Below are 17,356 nucleotides of genomic sequence, written 5' to 3' on the forward strand. Positions count from 1 at the left end.
TGGCAGTGGCGCTGGTGCTGGCGCCGGTTGCGCTGCTCTTTGGTGTCAACAAAGAAAGCCCAGCATAGTGGCGGCATTAGCCCAGGGCTGGGAGAAGCCTTCTGAGAGCAGCCAACGTCCTCATTTGGAGCCTGCCAAGTAACCGTGTTGGCCGTTGGTCTGAGCAAACTGCTAGATGCCGCAAGGCCTCTGGTAACCCAGGGCTGGCTTCTCTGACAGATATTTACGTGCAGCAAACCGCAGGCACCCAAAAGGGGGACCAAATACTTGTGAAAAGAGCCAGAGTCTAAGAGAAAGAGACTGAGATGGTAGCCACCAGTCTACCTCTAAGTGGGCGATGTTTCCACCCCATCCACTTGCATTGGCAAAATAGCGGCTGGCCAAGCTTTCAGCCCTCAGGCAGATGTTATTAGGAAGAAGTAAAACAATGAATGAAACAGCAGGCTCTGGGGGAAGGAGGAGAGAGAATGACATGTTAACATCACATAACTGGGAGGTGATAAAATCCACGTCCTCTCTTCATAATTTATCTGATTTACTGCCGACAGGATCTCTAGTCTATAAAATATCAAAGTTCTATTTGACGCATTCCAGGGAATTCAGTATTTTGCCTTCTCTGAAATTTATTAGGATGTAGTACTTTTCACTTTTAATTTCAGACTAGCTTCAACTCAAAAAAAATAAAAAAACCAGCGAATGAATTCATCAGTATTTATTCAGTAACAACTGTGTACGCCATGGCCTGTGCTCAGAGATAGACGAAAGCTTGGACCTGCACAATTCTTGCAGTACATTTCAGGCATCATGTAATTCATACAAATGCCCTGTTGAGCACCTGTTCTGGACCAGGCAAAGAAGGCTGTTTTGACATTACTGTTTTGAGGTGGCCACTTAGTAATTGCTACCTTCACTTCCTTTTTTACCTCCTTCCCAGGGAATACAAAAATTTCTGAACTCTTGTCACTGATATTTAGTGCAAACTACTAGAAACTGATTGTCAGATGGGACACAGAGAATACAGTTGGTTTCACAATTATGCAGTGCTCCTAAAAACCAAACCATAGGGACTTCTAGCTAAATATGGCAGGTAGAAACTAAAAACAAAACAAAACATGACTATCCCTCCAGTCCTGCTGAAAGTCCCGCTAAGATGACAGCAAGAGAATGTAAAACACATGTCAGTAAGGATGCTGGGAATTGTGGATGGAGGCTTACCAGTCCCTCACAGTACCACATGAGTCCCTGGTTATGACTCAGGAAGCAGGGCATTCAATGCAGAAGTACCTCGGAAGCACATCATGGGTCAGAATGTCGCAGATGATTATAGAAGAGATGGAGATCACCAGGGTCTTTAAAAGTGATCTTCTAGAAGAGGATGGGGATGCTCCCAATACATAAAGAAAAACAACTCCAGTCATGACGGAGGAGATGAACGCTATATACTACTGTATGACACAACCCAGTCTGTCAGAAGAAGCCTAAGAAAGAGGTTGCAAAGAAGAGGTGCAAGTCTTCCAGTGTCTCTGGCTCAGAAGAAAGGTCAGGTAGCTCAGAAGAAGGCAAGTCAGGAGTGAGAGACAAACCAAACCACCATCTTCTATGAAGGTTTTTCCAATAAAGACAATAAACTTACTAACCAAGCAGCTAAAACATCACCACCACCACCACCACCAATAACAAAAACTTTGTCACAGTAAAACAGATGAAAAGTGTCTAAAATAAGAGGAAAGTAAGATTTAAAAAGTTAGAGTAGCCATAAAGGATACCCAGCAGGAGCCCTAGAATAAAGCAGAAAAGTTACTAGATGGAGTCGGCGCACCCACAACGTGAACGACAAAAGACCCCTGTCGAGACACATCATTGTCTTTTCTTTCCCCCAAGAAGTTCAGTAGTAGAGATGACTGAAAAATTCTAAAGAAAGCCTGATTATGGACAAAGGAACAGGCATCAGAATGGTCTCAGAGGTCTTAAAAATAACTTTGGAAGGTAGAAAAGCAATGCCTTCACAATTCCAAAGAAAATAATTCCCACCTTCACTGTTAAACAAGTCTGCAAGTGGGCTAGCATTTCGGACATTCAGAGTCTCAAAAAGCTGTCGCCCATGAACCACTTTTCAGGAGTCCACCAGAGAATTTCCTCCAAGATAAGGAGAAAACTCAGAAGATGCTAGCGGACAAGAAACGGCATTCTACAGAAGAAAGTAGCCAAGGGGACCTCAGAGTGGTTACTCTGCGACAGGCCCACGGAAGACCCAGTCCAGGTGGGAACAGAAGGTTAGAGAGGTCCAGAGGGGTGACTCCAAGCGGGTGGGGGAAGAAACTGACTGTTCATCTGCTGTACCTGTTCTCAGGAAATGTATGCTTATTGCAGAGTTGGGAGCCGGATTACCAAGTACGTAGATAAACTTCAGCAAACAGCTCAAAACAGTTATTTACTCCGAGGATCAGAGCACCAATCCCTATATGAGAAAGAAAATATAATTCTAGTTCACTATGAGATCTAGTTATAAATAAATGCCCGTCATTATAATAGAGTCAATACTAAATACTCAACTCTGATTGGTGATGTGCTGTGTCTGTATGAGGGGAATTGTGGCGTAGTGGATGTGCAGGTGCCATGTAGGAGCTCCTGGTGTCTGGTAGGCAGATTGCAAAAATGGCCACAGTTCTCTTCTCCCTGCATCCTTCACCATGTGACTTTCCCGCATGTCCCACCAAGAGGTGCAGGCTATTCGTCCTCTACTCAAATCCAGCTGGCCTTGTGAGCGAATGCAATGGGAGTGCCAGAGAGCCTGGGCCTCAGCAAGTTTCATGTGCTGAGACCTTTGGAACCCTGCCCATCCTCTGTGTGAACAAGCCCGGCCTCACCTGCCATACGGAGTGTGGAAGAGCCACCCCCAGCTGAGGCCACTGGGGCCAACCCGCCCCCATCCACCCTAGCAACTGACCACAGCTGACCTTGAGCTCAGCCAAGACCAGGATTGCCCAGTCCAGTCCAGTTCAGATTGCTGGTCCACGGAATCGTGAATACATAAATGGGTGGTTTAAGCCAATACATTTCAGGATGATTTGTTACAAGCAAAACTTAATTGATACTGTGCGTACATGTACATGTGTGTCTACGGGAGGATGTTAATGCGATCAAGCTAGGTTTTTGCGTTCTATAATGGGAAATCAGTACAGCTACCTAAATCTGAAAACGCAAGCAGCACAACAGATGAGGTTATTTAGAAACAAGGGGACAAAACAGTGAAGGGATTTGACAGTGTAAATCAGGGGTCAGGAGGGATAGAGTTTTTCATTACAGGCTTTGTAGAACTGTTTGATTTTTTTAAAAAAATATGTACACATTTAATTTTGAAAAAAATGTAAATTAAGTGGAAACAAAAAAAGAAAAATAACTAAGCCTCCAAGTTATTGATAGTCAGCTGGTGGAGAACGTCTGTCACCGCCAGCAGTTGTCATGTGTTCCACACATGCCCTGGCAGCTGGAGGAATTTCCTAAGACGCTAAGCCGCAGCCAGCCCGGCTTTGCCTTTGGATGAGTATTCAGTCCTCGTGCTTGCATACTTGTGGCTAGTGCACAGTGGGAGCACTGGGGGAGAAGCACATGGAAAAGTTGGATGCAGGGCCTCAGACACTGCAGGTGTTCTTCGAGTTGGTAGTCCCCATTCTAGCAGAGTCAAATAGGACCACAAACATCAAAAAATAATGGAAAACTGGCTGCAGCCAAAAATCAGGGCATGGCAGAAATGGTCATTAAAAATCATTCTGTGGTAACACTGTTGAGTTGACATGGAGCAGATCACCGTATTTAACAGAGAGAAGTGGCACTATGAAAACAGAACACACACAACGGCAGGAGAAATGGTTCTCGTCAGACAGGCACTCTCTTCTTTGCTCATACCATCCTCTCTGGGCTTCAAATATATTTTTCTCTTGCTAACTATTATTTTCAAGTGTATTTATTAAATTTTCTCTCCCCTGTTAGGCTGGGACGAGATCAGCAATATTTTGAAAAGACATAGGAGGTAAAAATGAGATCCTAGGTATTAAGTGATGTGGTTATTAGTCGGGATAGACCACCAAGATAGAGGCTGTAGTCATGAAAAAGCCCGGATCTCTGTGACCTAACATCACAGGCACAGTTAGGTCTTCAGAAGGATGCTGGTTACCTAGTTCACTCGAAGATCCAGGCCAATACCTGGTACCATGATCACTTCCTCTCAGAGCTGACCACACGTGACACTCATCACTTCTGCTCCTATGTTTAAGCCATTTCACATGGCTGTGCCTAAACTCAGAAGGGTGGGAAAATACAATTCTAGCACTTATCCAGGAGAAAACTGGAGTATTTGTGACATACTGCAACTCAGTGTGCTTTTCTCCCTGCTGTTCAACCTAGTCATACGTCACCTAGAATATAAATTAGTTATGTGTATTTTTATTGTTGCCTGTCTTACTCCAGAAAATTATGATGCATTAGACGCAGATGATGAATCTGGCTAAGGGGGAGTGCCTGGGAGCTTACATGAGGGATGAAAGTTAAGTAAAGTAACGTGGTTTCCCTTTCTTCTTCCTGCGGCTTAATGATACAGCACCGTATTTGCAGACCAGTCCTGGTCTTCCTCAAGTGGTTTCTATAACAAGATAGTTTTCTTTCACCAGATCACTAACCAATGTGTTTTTGCTTTCAAGTAGAGCCTGATTTTTGCTTAAATTTTGAAGACTGTGAATATAGGGGCACGCCACTTTCTGCCTGTTTAAGAAATAATCTGAGGCAGCCTGGAAAGGAAAATGCTGATGCGTGGATGAGGAAACTTTATTTAAGTAAAATCGCAAAGCAATATTTGCGTTTTGAGAAGGAGAGGTTAAGGAGGGCAGGGCCTGTGGATCTGGAGGGTCAGAGAAGTCCAGCTTTCAGAGGAGACACATGGAGCGCAGGAGAGGAGTTGGGTTTCCATCTCTGGGGTCGAAGGGAGGAGACTGATTTTCCTGCTGATTTGTGAAGAGCTTCAGTGATAAGCACTGGGCTTCTCTCTTGCATCAGGATGGAAATAGAGAAGTAGGGGTTCCAAATATTTAGCCAAAGTCCCCAAACCCTTTGATCCTAAAACTTCAGATAGGCCGTGCATCCCATCCAAGTTCGGTTACACTTCCTTGCTGAAGTCCAAACAATCAGAAAGCTGGAATAATTAGACCTCTCTATTGCCTGGGACTAAGGGGGGAAAAAAAACAGATGGCAAGTAAATCAGTTGAAATCAGACACACCTTCAAAAGAAAAGCAATTTCCAGAATGTTTCAGAGTTAAGATTGATTTCAGCCAATTTCTTGACTTTTCTGAAACACGTGGCACATTCAGGCCGAAGTAAATTTTGCTGAGATGAACCATTTACCGTACTTTGCTCATCTTGCGCTCTAAAATCCTTACTCTGGAAGGTCCCAACTGGTCTGAATCATAAGCAGTAAGTTGTTTGACATGGGACCTAAGGAGATCTGTTGCGAATATTGGTTGTGGATATTCATGCCCGTTAAGTATGTGCTTTAAACTTCAAGCCATGTATTCAGGGCTTTTCCTCACGAGCATGGTGGTGACATGTGACAACCAGGGTCTGAAGGAGTGGGCTGCTCCCTTGCCCCAGTGCCACAGGAATGGGGTGCTTCTGGCCTCGGGCCTTTTATATTGCAAATGGAAATCTATTAGTTATGGATTACTATGTCATATGAAGTCCATTATACAGACACAGATTTGTACATTTGTCACTGGTTCACTTTAAGCTTTCCTTATACTTTATGAATTGATTTCTCTAGATCAGAGTTTCTCAACCTTGGCACTATTGACATTTTGGGTGGGTAATTCTCTGTCATTGGGGGGGAAGACTGTCCTATGCATTGTTAAATATTTAGCAGCTTCCCAGGGGGCCTCTACCAACTAGATGTCAGTGGCATCTACTCTCTCCAGTTGTGACAAATAAAAGATGTCTCCAGACATTGCCAGATGTCCCTTGGGGGCCAAAATTGCCCCCAGTTTAGAAGCACCAGGCTGGGACTTACCCCCCCCCCCCCGCCCCCCGCAACTGTCCTACAGAAATATAATGCAGGATGTGAGTGTGAGCCTCAGACGTAACTTGAAGTTCTCTAATAGCTACATTAGAGAAAATGTAAAAGAAACTAGCAAAATAAATTGTAATTTTTTTTAATTTAACCTGATATGTCCAAAATACTATCATTTTAAGATGTAACAGTATTAAGAAATTATTCATCAGGTATTTTCCATAGTTGTTTTTTTTTTTTTTTCTTACTAAATCTTCAAAATCTGGTGTACATTTTACACTTACAGCACATCTCCATTTGGATGAGCCTCCTTTCGAGGGCTCAGTGGCTACATGTGGCTGGTGGCTGTCTTGCTGGACAGCACAGGTCCAGTTGGCTGTTAAGGACTTTGTGTTTGTCCCTGCAAAACTTAGGTGTTGAAACCTGACTCTGATGGATGGTGTGAGAAGGACGAGTTCGGGAGAGAACTGTGTTTAGCTGAGGCCATGAGGGTGGAGCCTTCCAGGCTGGGATTAGAGTCCTTTTAAGAAGAGACTAGCGCTTTCTCGTGGGGCCACTTGAGGATACAGCAGGAAGCCTGCTCTTTGCAAGCCAGGAAGAGGGCCCCACCAGACACTAGTTTTGCCAACGTTTTAATCTTGGACTTCAGCCTCCAGAGCTGTGAGAAGTAAACGTGGGTTAAGCCACCCAGCGTGTGGTGTTCTGTGCTAGCAGCCTGAGCAGACTAAGTCAGTGGCTTTGCTTTTTTCCCCACTTCCTCCTACAAAACGCTGCCCATTTGGCTGGTTGACGGTTTGAATGCCATGGTTCTCTGACTCCGTAGCTAGAATTTAGGTTCTAGAAAGGCAGGGACCATAACTTTTCAGGCTCACTGCTGGAAATCCATTGCCTAGCACAGTGCCTGCCACAAAAGCAGTGCCCACTGTTGAATGAGTATGACGACACACACGTACCCGTGCGAGATGCCTTCTCTCTGTCACCTGTGGCCCACTGCTTGCTGTGCTGGTGGAAAGGGCTGATGGAACACAGACGCTTCTGCTTAGTCACTTTATGCCAATTTTGTGTGGGTACATTTTCACCTAAAGAATTGCCCAGTGAGGGATCAGCTGAATGGAGATGGATGGAAACTGAATTGGGGTCAGTGAGCACACTGTAGTGTACAGGAAAGTAGAAGTATAATGTGCACATGAAACTTACATCATGTTAGAAACCAGTGTTCCCTCAATAAGAAATAAATTTTAAAATTATGTTCAGAATACATTATATGAAATGGTAAACATCCTTATTACTAATTATCACAATGTTGGATTAATTAAAATTCCCTACGAAGCATTCTGGGGGATAGCAAATTTGTCATTTTGTTGTTTGGTTTCATTGTATTACATTTTTGGATGAATCCTACTCTAACACTGGTCAGTAGAACTGTGTACAACAAAGAGGGTAAAAGAAACCTCAGTGATAGTTGTTCTTCCCGTAAAGAGCCTTTTTTTTTTTTTTTTTTTTCATTTAAGACTACCATTTAGAGAACTGAAACAGGTCACAGAGTAACATCTGAATTTGAGCTAGTGGCGCTGGGTCTGTTTCTTCCTTGGTAAGAATGATCTCCTCTTCTTTGTACGTTATTTTCCTTTGTGTTGCTCCATCCGTGAATCTTCGCACCCGAGAGCCATCTCCAGAAATGCCGCTGAAGTGATGAGTAAGGCACCCCCAAACAAATGGCTTCCCTTTCATCCTTCCGTTCTAAAACAGTGTTCTTAAAACTTCCTAACACCATCTCCTTTCCACATCTTCAAGATCATCAAGGTCCTTTCCAAGGCGGCGGGGGGAGGGGGGGTGCGGGGGAGATGTTTAAAAAGACTAAAGGGAGAAAAAATAGAGAAAATGGAAATGACAAAAAAAATAGACAAAGAGGATTATGAGAATCAGGCCATTTCCAAACAGGAAATAAAAAGCAATATGGAAGTGTGTCAGGCAGTTAATTAGTAACATAATGTTATTCTTCTCGAAAAAGATTGTCACAAAGAACTCCACCTCTAGAGATTATATTTCGTTAGCTCCGTGGGAGGTCCTGATCTTTGCATGTTTTTAAACTTCCTGGATGATTTTGGTGATCAACCATGTTTAGGAACCAGTGGATTAATTTCCTGTATGAACTAAAAGAGGGGTATGCGGTAGGGAGCTGTATCCTAAGATCCTTTGTTTTTCTCTTGTGAGCCCTTCTCTGGGCTAAATAACTTGTCCAGTAGTGGGTGTAACATTCTGGATATAAATGAGGGTTAATGAGAAGTACTTTGAGCTAAAAGTGGAAGGCAGCTAGGTTTGATTTTGTTACTGACAGTCTGTCTTTAAATAGGTCATTTATTCTTGCAATCAGTTTCTCTACCTGCCAGATGGATTTTGTAAGCAATGAACCTTACTTTATGTTTTTTGAAAATGTGATTTGAAATGTATTTTCAAATACATTTGAAAGGCTGCAGAAGGTGATTTAAATTGTTATGATTATTCACAGGTATATAAAACAAAAGATCAGACTTGCTTCTCAGTATTTCCTCCCAAACATTTTATTGCTGCCTTATTCATTGGTAGAAGATTCTTTTTACTGTTCTCCTAAGAATTCACCTTAAGACTCAGTCTGATGGAGCTACAAAGACGTAGGACCACAGATATAAGAGAGGAAGGCACAAATACGGTTTCTCTGATCACAGGTGAAATCCCAAATTAACACAAAATTAGTTCCAGAAAATTATTTCTCATTGTTTGATAGTATATTTTAAATATATGTCTTTTTTTCTTATTTAGGTAATATTTCATATTTAATGCATTAAAATTTTAAGCATCTAAAACATTCTTCTATTGATATTTTCTAAATGATAGGGCTAATTTCAATGAGACATAAAAGAAAACTGTGGTTAATAACTAAGTACGAAAACAAGGCTAGTTAGAAGTAATCTGCATATGTAAACCTAATTAATGTTTATTTTATTCAAATTGATAAATTTGCATAAAATTTGAAGGGTATTTCTTTTGTGGCATGTTTTCATTTTGTTAAAGCTCTGATGCTTTATGAATATCGCAATGGCTCCAAACAGTTATTATTCTGAGATAACAGGGTGTTTTAAAGATAGCTCAAATTTTGTGGTGAATTTATTTTCCTGGATAGCCACTATCATAGACTCCATCAAGTAAGTGCATAGGATCTGTCTTCAGAGACAAAGGAAAAACACCTACTTACCTGTCTGTGTAAAATCTCGATAATCTAGAAAAATGGAAGGTAGTGTCACCCAGCACGGGGCTGCTTTGCCAAGAGGGTACTTCTCGGATTGGTCTTACGGCTCATGAGAGGAGGCACACACGTGGAAACCATCTCAGACCGAAGCCAGCACCATATGCCTCTTGTAAAATACCACCCACCCTCTGAGGCAGCAGAGAAAAGCTCTTTATCCCCATCTCCACCCCATTTCCTGCAGCTTCTGTGAAGTCACAGAATTTGGGAAAATAGTGACACTTCCTAGCCTAGATTTATCACCATCTGGGAAGCAGAATGAGACGCCTGGTGCTGCCACCACTGCTTTCATCTGCCACGTCCTCGGAAATCCCTTACCCTTAGGGTGAGTCTAGCCAGTGCTAGCCACCCTCATCCTTTGGGAAGAGAAAGAAAGACTGGGAAGTGAGTCCTGCCGGAAACCTCCTCCGGGCTGCTTCTGTTTGCTACCACATCCTGTGTAAAAATGCTGCCTTAGGCTGACTTCCAAGGCCACCAGTAATTTGGCCCCGCCCTGCCAGCTCCTCTCCCTAGCCAAGCTGGTCCCAGGGATCCGTGAAACACGCTCATCTCTGCCTCTGTCTTTATAGAGATTGCTGTTCTTCCCTGTTATCCGTCCAGGGGGGCGGCCCAGGCCTCCGATCTCATAGAAGTCTTCCCTGATTCCTCCAGCTCACACTACAGTTCCTCCCTTCTGACCTTTCGTCTGTAACAAGTAGTTTAGAACCTAGTTATCTACTGGGACATATTGTCCTTTGATTATTTCATGTGTGAATTTTAGTTCCTCCAATTAAATTGTTAGCTCCTTCGGATAACTTTTGCAATTCATGTCTATTTGCTGAACTCCTCACTTTCCACTTCCTCTAGTAGCTATCAGAGTGCTAAGTCCATAACAGATGTTCAGTAATTCATAGCATCTTAGAGTCGGGACTTTGACATCCAGCTAATAGATAGGCAAATAAACTCTGCTGTATTAGAGCAATACCTACTTCCGCAGTCCTTTGACCCTCCCTCCCTCCCTCCTGTCCTCTAGTCTTTCCTTTCTTTCTTTTTTTCCTTCCTCCCTCCCTCTTTCCATTGCTTCCACATTGATGCTGAGTTGAAATCTCTCCACCTTTAACTTGTATTAATTTCTTCATTCAAAAGAGACCCTTGGGCACCTACTAGGAGGTAGACCTGGCAAGGCTCTGGGGAAAGACAAAATAATGAACACGATACAGTGTGAAAAGAATTGTGCTTAGAAGAAGGTTTAAAATTGACGAGAGCACACCTGCCTCCCTGAGGGTCTCAGCTCTGCAGGCCTGTCAGGTCAGAGCAGGTCGTCACTAAGGCTTAGCTCACATTGATTCAGCTGTGAAGACCTCCTCAGATTCCTAGCAGGAGAGTGGCTGAGGTTGACTTAAACTCATACAGGAAGTGTGCAAATTATGTACCAGTGGCGTCTCAACAGCCCACTGCTAGGAATATTCTTTGAAACTCTAGAACATCTTTTTCTAATTCAGACACAGTTCTGTGTAGTATGTCCTTGGGCCAGCACTGAAAAGTCTATCATAGCCACTAGGGACATGAAGTTCAGCACAGGATATTAATACTATAGAATTTAGCCGTATGTAAATGGATTTTTTTCAGAAAACAATAGAGCTCCAACTTTGCACGTTGGGACCATGGTGCCCTCCCCCCATCCTCCCATTACCTAGGGAAGGGGACACGCTCTCCTTATCCTCCCCCTCCCCCCATTTAAAAGACAGTGGACTAAGTAGCCACAAGCCTCTTTCATGGCAGCCTGGGACCAAAGTTTCAAGAAGGAGCCGGGAGAACGTGGGAGAAGAGTAGGAGAGCTCTGTGTACCAGAGCCACATTTTCTTATTAAAAAAATTGGGGATAATGTGACCATGGATTTTTGTACCGTTTTCTTGCTAGGAGAGGCAATCTAGGAGATACTGCTTTGTCACCAATTTCTACAATTTCTAAGACATTTTATCCCCTCCTGGCTTGTTGTAAGGATTAGAAAGAATGAGTGTAAAGTATCTACTTGTGTAGTAACGACCAGTATGAGTAAACTAAGTTTAGTGTTAGTGAGGCCTTACTGTTACTACTAGATACAGGTTAGACACTAGTAGACATTAGCAGAGATAGATGCTATTTTAAGCTATTTATCATATTATCACTTTGAAGTCTCACTACAGCCCAATGTACTATTCCGGCCGATTTATTAATGAGAAACTGAGATTTAGAAGGTTGTGGAAAGTCATCCAGTGAGTACATGGCATGGCAGAGCCGGGATTCAAGACTGGGCTCTCTAGTGCCAGCGCCCAGCACTCTAGCTGTTGCTGCTACTGTCCACAGGGCCAGTAGACCTGACATTTAAAATAGAAGCTGTCATAGAAAATTCAAGACACCTGCTCTTGGTAGTTTCCAGCGGGTGGGCCAAGCCAAGGGCACAGAGCATCCTGTGTGGACGTGTGCGAGGGGCGAAGTGGGGATTAAGCGGAGAGCTGTTGGGCGCCGTCTGTCATAAACCCCAGCCCCTTCGCCCTCGCTCACCCCCTGCTGCCAACTCACGCACACACTCCTGGGGCCCTTTTCAGCTCCTAGGCAGCGCCCTTTCTCCTCCACCCCACTGGTCTGCTATCACACGTCCAGTTTTCTCTTGCGTGGCTTTTAGAAACCAGGGTTCCTTTCTTCCTTGATCTCAGAGTTTTCTTGTTTTGCCATCTTTACAGCAAACACACAGAAGTTTGGGGCTCCTGCCTTCCCCTGCCCCACTTTTGTCTTTGATTTCAACCAGGAAAGGAGATAGATTCATTAGGTAATAAAAGCTAACAGCAGGTTATTCCCCAATACCATCGTTTAGAGTCAAAATTACAGGTGTCCCTCGGGATCCACAGCGGATTGGACTGATACCAAAATTCGAAGGGGCTCCAGTCCCTTATGTAAAATGGTGTATGTAGCATTTGTGCATAGCTTACATCTTCTCTTAGACTTTAAATATCTCTAGATTATTTATAAAGCCAAATACAATGTAATCAGTTGTAAATACAATGCAAATCACTTTTAGCACATGGCAAACTCAAGTTTTGCTTTTTTTGAACTTTCTGGAACTTTTTATGTTGAATATTTTCCATCCAAGGATGGGTGAGTCCTGGGATGCAGAACTCATGGATACAGACAGGCACCCGTGCTCTTCTGTTCTAGTAAAACCCCAGCTTCAGGGTACCACTGAGGACTGGCTGCCAGAATGGAGGAAAAGAAGCTTCGAGGGCTTTCGGAAAGTGCAGCTGGGGGTGGGCACGAGGTGAAGTGAGGAGGCTGTTGCAGGTGGGGAGGAAAAGAAAGGAGCGTCTGGCTTCTCTCGCGCGCTTCTCCCTTCGCCCCTTACCTTTATCTGTTCTGAGGTCACAGCCGCTGCCCTTGCCCAGTCCGGTGAGATAAGGGCGGTGCCTGACAGCGGCAGCTGGAGATCACAGAGGCCCGGGGGCTGGGCGGCTGCTCTGGGTCCGCTTGTGTGCAAGGAGCAGATGTCAGCTGGCCCAGTGCATTGCACTTGCCTGCAGTTTATTTTATTTTAACAAAATTCGAATGCCCCACTTAATGTTTAGAAATTAGACACACAATGCAGAGTGACTGTAGAAAAATGAGGATGCCTGTTAATCCAGACTTTACTTTTGCTAATCTCTTTTTGTTCCATCCAAATAATGGAGTCTGCCTTCATGTCAGCTGCCTGTTCATCATTTGTGGTTTTATGCTAACTTCAGATTTGAGGGATAATCTTAGATTATTGGGGGTTCATGACTATAAAGGACTTCAGTAACTCCTTTGCTCCTAGTCCAGGCTGGAAACAGAAAGTAGAATAAAATCTATAAAAATAAAAACAAGGCAAGACAAACTTTCGGAACCAGCATTTGTAATTTTTTCCAATTGAATGTATTCCAGCCCAGTTTCTTTCTTTCCCTCCCTCCCTTGCTTCCTTCCTGTCTCTTTCTCTCTCTCTGTGTGTCTCTCTGCCTCTGTCTCTCTCTCTCAGGCAATGATTTTGCCTACCTGTAGAGAAATGAGTTGTCTCAGGAGCATTAAATATTATAACTGATAACAGTGAAAGATGAACAGGGAGTGGGCCGGCATGTTACACAGCTGATCCCATCGAGGACTAGGTAATAAGAGGAGAGGAATCCCAAAGTGATCATGGGAACTGTGTTCAGGTAACCTTGAACTCCCAGAGAGCGGCTTGCAAAGAAAACCTGAAGTTGATGACTGCCTTTTGTGTGGAGAGAAAGGAAAGCGGTATGGATTTATGGCACAACACTCACTCATTCCTTGGCCGGCCACCGGGCAGAGTTTGGGGGGAACAAGACACCTCAGGACTGAAGTTTTGGGGTTTCCACACACCCCATCTATATTGTGCTAGGCGCTGTGGCAAATAAAAACTGAAACTTGCCTTCTTCTTAAGGGATCATAGCCTTACAAGGTGCCTCCTGGTTCTTGGTTTGCCAAGTAAATGTGTAGAACTGTGCCCTGTGAATGTGCAACTGGGAAGGGAAATCAACAAGGGACCTAAATTCGAAGCCGTAAGCCCAAAGGAAATGATCTTCCCATAGATAAACACCGTGTTTGTAATTGGAACCAAGTCAACCACAAGCCTGTACTTTGCTTCTTGACTAATAGCAGGTAACCTTTAAAGAAAGAAGATAATTAATGGAGGCAGAATAATACAGAATTAACAATCACAGAGACCACTTTAAGGGACACTTCCGCCCCGGGCTCCTTGATTCGCGTGTTCTACAGCTGCCTGCCCATTGCTGGAAAGGTAATGAAGAGGTGATAATGACACGTATCCTCCCTTATCAAAGTCATCAACACATTATTACTGTTGTGAGCAGGCTGGCCATTGCCTGGTCATAGAGATGCTGCTTGAGGAGATAAGTCTTTTAGTCTACCAGGGATTTCTGCTGTGATGAAGAAATTACAGTTTGGGAATGAATTAGCAGGTTACCTTCTCTGGGACTCTTTTGAGTCTCTTATTTCCCCAAACCTTGCAGGTTTCTGAGAACCCCCAGGGCCATTCTGACTCTCAATTTGACCTACAACTTTCCTCCTTTCCAAGCTGTTCTCTGTGAATCGGGAGTGGAACTGTCCCTCTGTCCATCAAATTGCACATCCATCATCCCTGAAGATTTGGCTCAAATCTTCACCCCTCTATGGTGCTTTCTCTGAATTTATATTCAGATAAAGACTACAAATTCTCCCAACATCAGTTGGTTTCCCTGCTTTGGTTAGAACGTGGTATCATGTAAAAATGCACTCAGATTGTGGTGAAGTTTTGTAATTATGTAATCTCTTAAATATCTTGGGAAAATGTGGGAGCATCTGCTTATACAACTTTTTCACATTTTAACGATTTCTACAGATTGGAGAGGAGAAGGGGGAAATGCATTCAGATTGGTGCTGAAATCTTCCAGGCTTTGCTGTATTAGAAAATGGTCTGTAGGATTTTTCTCAGCTTTGTGTTTAAATTGTATCATCCTTGAGGGCAGAAGTGTATCTACTTTACTTTTGATCATAAGCCTCCTTAGAACCGGATTTATCACAACTTACAAATAACTTCAAATTTATACAAATAAACATATATATTTTAAGAATCAAATATTACTAAATGGCTTTTGAAAATAGAGACAAAAAAAACCCCACAGTAATTCTCATGCTCCACCCCCTTTACCACCAGTCCCTTCAGGCAACTACTTTAAATTAATTTTAGCAGTTTCTTCTGGTATTTACTTCCATATTTCTAAGTAATATATGTGTTCTACTAGATCATTATTTACAGTTGGGAAGAAGTTACGTCTCCTATCCCACAACACTGCTTCCTCTTGTTCCCCTTTTTGGTTAAATCAATATTCAGGATTTATATTATTATAACTGTGTAAATAATGTTCTCTACTGAGTTAACACTACACTATAATTATCTTTCCTTTCTTATACAACTTTTTGTTTTTCTTGGAGTTAATAATCGCCTTGTTTTTTTTCCATCAGCCTGACTTTGTATATAACTGTCCCCAAGTTCTGCCACAAATTCCAACAGTCTCCTTCAAACTTTCCACATAGTAACACAGAACATGTGGCCTATCGGGTCTATGAAGACCTCCTTTCTGGAGCTCTTGACTTCCTTTTTCCAACCTGGACTAGTTTCTTTTGGGCAACTATGCCACTGTTCTCCCAGGACTTCACTCTCTATCATCCTGTTGATTCTCTTTGCCTCCTTCCTTTGTTGGAGCCCCTCCTTCCTGGTTCTCCTTTCTTGCTGTACTCCCTCATTTTGGTGGCACACCCTTCCTGAGAAAGAGTGCATGTAAGGTAAACTTACTAAGAGCTTCCCTGCCTGAAAATATGTTTATTCTACCCTTGCATTTATTTGATAGTTTAGCTGAAATTTGAATTCTAGATTAAAAATAATTCTCACTCTGAATTTAAAGGCGTTGCACCATTATCTTCTAGCTTTCAATGTTTCTGTTCAAAAGTCCAGAGTCATTCTGATTCCCCGTGATTTTGATGTGAACATTGTGTTTACTCTGGAGTTCTGAAATTTCAAAATGATATGCCTTGATTGGGTCTCTTCTTACTCGTTGTGTTAGGCACTAAGTGGTCCTTTTAATCTAAAGATCCATATCCTTCAGTTCTATGAAATTTTCTCATAGTGTTTCTTCACTAGTTTGTTTCTCCCCACTCCAACCCCTCCACCCTTAATTTCTCTTGTGGAATTCTTACTCGTCAGTTACTGACCTTTCTGAATTAATCTCCCATTTTCCTATCTATTCTCTCCCAAATGCCTGCTTTATCTTTTTTGTTTTACTTTCTGGAAGATTTCATCTACTTTATCACCCAAACTTTCTATTGATTTTTAAAAATATCAGGGCTCATATTTTTAATTTCCAAGGAGTCTTTCATGTTCTAAGATTGTTCCATTTTTTTTAATAGCACCTACCCTTGGTGCTATTTTATAAATGCAATGTGTCTTTTAATCTCTCTGTGGAAATTCATCTTACTTTATCTGAACTGTTCTTCTGATCCCTGCATTGTTTTTCTTCCCTCTGACTTCCTTGTTTTCTGTTTGCTTGTTTTGTCTCTGCCTTTCATGTTGGAGGTTGTCCCTCAAATCTTGTGATCCTTGGCTGTGAGGGAATCGCATGCCAACTGAATGTTCTGTGTGGGTATGTAAGGCTCACCAACTGAGGAATTCACTACAGAATGATGGTCAGTAAGCCAACAATCTTACTAGTGTACCCCTGAATTCTACAGATCTTTTCCCTAAGTCGTTTAATTTTTCCACAGAAGGATTTTCCAAAGATCTTCCTGGGGATTTTAAACCTGGCTGTGTCCTTCTGGGTGGTAGGCAGAAGGCGGCTAGAAGAGTTTGGTGATCAGACTTTTGTTAACAGCCCCTGTTTCTCTGTCTTCTGTGCCTTGGGTCCCTGGTCCTGATCTGTTTGGTTCACTTTTTGAGAGAATAGGTCACCTGTCTCTGGAGATGAGAAGTCATGATGATGGATGGACCTAAGGAGCTAGCTGCTTTATGTTGACCTTCAGTTACCCTTGACATCATCCCTGTACCTTCTGCAGGCCATACCTCTAGTTCCTGAGTCTTCCCAGAGTTCCGAAGAATGGCTAGCTTCTTACTGGGATGCCTCTATGGGCACATAGAATCCAGCCTTTTCTGTTCTACTGAAACTGTCCCCACTCCTCCAGTCATTCTCACGTAGCAGATATTTGTTGACATCCTTGATGTCCTCTTTGCTGTTCTGTTTTTCTCATGGGTTCATTATACTTTTGTATTCTTTTACTGACATGTAAGTGGGTTTCCAGGAGGGAGTGGAGATAAAAATGTATATGCATGTATTCAGTGTCTCACATTTAAGTGGATATGAATTTTGTAACTTGATTGATGATTACTTCTGAGTTGCAGCTTATTTTTTTTAAGGGATGTTGGACCTTATATCGGTAAATGAAATCAGAGTGGAAATTTATATACCATAAAAACAGAGCATTTATT

Source organism: Camelus dromedarius, chromosome 19 (assembly GCF_036321535.1).
Source record: "Camelus dromedarius isolate mCamDro1 chromosome 19, mCamDro1.pat, whole genome shotgun sequence".
Classification (NCBI taxonomy): domain Eukaryota; kingdom Metazoa; phylum Chordata; class Mammalia; order Artiodactyla; family Camelidae; genus Camelus; species Camelus dromedarius.